Here is a 2,639-nt window from a genome sequence, read left to right as displayed (position 1 = left end):
GTATTTGAACAATATTTTGCTAAATATTTTTTGGAAAACATTAAACACTAATCTATTACCTCACAATTTCGAACTACTSCGAAAGATTCGAAATCAACGTTTCTAGCTAGTTAAAACTCATACTTCTCACTAATTCAAACTCCGCATAACCGTTAATTTATTTTACTCTTAAAAACTCCAACCCTTTCACTTTGCTGTATACACATAAAAAGCAAAAAAAAAAAAAAAAAACCCTTTCACTTTGCTGTATACACATAAAAAGCAAAAAAAAAAAAAATGCGAAAAAGCGAGAAATACCATAATTTTAAATAAAAATCCCCAACTCTCAACACATTTCAACAACAATTTGCAAATTAATTGTCAATTCAAACAATCAAAATGCCATAAAAGCACGCTTAACATTACAAACGATTGTGCAACAAAAACTTCTAGGGCAGACATATGTACGGACCCATATTTGCATATATGTATGTACATAGTATATGCATAAATTCATCAACACATATGTACATACTTATGCATATATCTGGCTCAGACGCATAAAATGCTGATAAAATTTACTTGAATTGGTTGCTTCAAAYCAGAATCAGAGCAATATGCTTTATTTTATTGCTCTACGATATGAATAGTTTTGTTGTTGCTTTTTAGTGTGCTACACTTGCTCGCCCGAATTCCGCACACGTTTAGCTGTAGTTGTGCCACAACTGTGTGGGTTAAAAGTTAAAATAAAAAAAAAAAACCAATAAATAAACATTTATTGGACAGTTTTTATGACAAAAAGTGTGTGGACACTTTTACTGAATATAAATATGTTTATATTTTAGAAAAAAACAATTCTTAAAAAATTCAGTTTCGAAAATTTCTTGAGTTTTGAAATTTTTTCATTTAAATTTTTAATTTCAAAATGAAATATCACATTTTGAATATCAAAATAAATCAACTAAATTTTTCAAATTTTCCATTTTTTTACTATCTCAATCACAAAAAAAATAAATATGTACATAGATTAATATTTAATTTTTAAATTTCCATTTCGAAGTAATAAAAATTAAAATTATTTAAAATAAATTYAGTTTAGAAAAAAAATTTGTTAAATTCTTCATTTTTCCATTCATGTTTACTATCTCAATCACAAAAAAAAAATATGTATTTTTAAGTTTTGCATATTTTTTAAATTCTCCTATTTTGAAAAAAAAAAAATCGTACAATCATTATTTACATACCCATATATTACGCATAGAAGCAATCTCAGATTACCCACGCGCTACCGCTCTTAACCCTTACACACACGCACATACCGCGTCAGAGACCAAACGACGCAAACGCAGATGAAGAATGCCAAGGCAAAGGTAGAAACAACACCAGGTGTTGACCAACGACAGCAGCATGCAACAGCAAATGGCAAAGCAACCAAACTGATATATTAACAGCAGTCGRCTATAATAAAAACAACAACACCTAGCAACAGCAATAACAACGAGTAAGACGTAGAATAACAACAACAACTAGCACCAGCAGAGCAGCATATCGTCACCATATCATAACAAGCAATAAATTATGCAGCATGGATTTCCTAGAATTTCGCTGGCGCGCTGGCTCGCTGGCCAACTTKGCTGAAAGGCTAAAATGTGCGCGCATAAGAAAATAAAAGCAACAAATATTGTGTGTGTGTGTGTGTGCGTGGAAAAAAGTCATATGCACAGAAACTACGAAAAAATGAAGAAAAGACTTAAGTGACAAACTCAGTGTGGCTGCTTGCAAGAGCAGCTGAGGGCAACAACAACACATCGCATAAAAGGATGCAACATAAAATAGAATAGAAAACACCTCCTAATAGTTGTTGTAATGCATAGGAGTTATAAGAATTAAGTATAGAGTTGTTGTTGCTGGTTTTGTACTGCATGCCTCAGGATTTGCGGCAGCGCGCCAAAAAAAGCTAAATACTTTATTAAACCGGCAGCAATTGTTGCTTAGCGGACACAAAGTGAAGATTTACTTAGCCATTTAAGCGCAGCTACATACATACATACAAGTGTATTTATTACTTTCAGTTGCGAGCAGCTGGCAATCGATACTGCTGCTGCTGTTGCACATAGCTATTTTCGACAATATGTATGCGTGTTTGTGTGTGTGTAGCATCTAACAATCGCACACAAATCTCCATCCCGGTGCGCAAGTTTTCAACGAAATGTGCGTCGAAACGGTTGGGGGTAGCCGCAACGGCTGACCAAGCGCGCGCAACACAAAGCTAACTAGTGTGCCTCATAATGAATTACGAGCTGAGTATTGAAWCGCTGCTATTGAACTGAGCGCCCAAATGCACAGCAAATATTTCTCGAAGGAAAATAAACGGTGAAATTCAATTTTTACTCTTCTACCTTTTCTTCTGCGTCCACTGCTGTCTTTGTTTATTTATTTCTCTTTTTTTTTTTTTGGCGGCTGCGCAACTAATGCAACGTGTAAAGGATTAAGTGTGGAAGTATGATTGATGAGATTTTAAATATGTTATTGTGTTTTAATTTGATGGGACGTTATTATTATTACTTTTTGTTGGCGAAATGCTTTTGTGACACTGTTTTTGTTGGGTTTGCGGWGTGCTCTTTCCTTGCGCTGCTTGGTAGTTGGCAACACATGAATAA

At 33.9% G+C, this 2,639-nt stretch overlaps 1 protein-coding gene across 1 annotated transcript in view; it reads left to right on the top strand.

Annotated features, from left to right (window-relative positions):
• LOC108975506 (GATA-binding factor C) overlaps positions 1–2,639 on the top strand; it is a gene marked incomplete in the record, with an annotated part of 123,053 nt that overhangs the window by 11,687 nt on the left and 108,727 nt on the right.

This window comes from Bactrocera latifrons, unplaced genomic scaffold (assembly GCF_001853355.1).
Source record: "Bactrocera latifrons isolate USDA-ARS-PBARC rearing strain unplaced genomic scaffold, ASM185335v1 scaffold_66, whole genome shotgun sequence".
Taxonomy (NCBI): domain Eukaryota; kingdom Metazoa; phylum Arthropoda; class Insecta; order Diptera; family Tephritidae; genus Bactrocera; species Bactrocera latifrons.
Note: the sequence above shows the minus strand (reverse complement) of the source record. Positions and strands in the feature narration are given on the sequence as shown.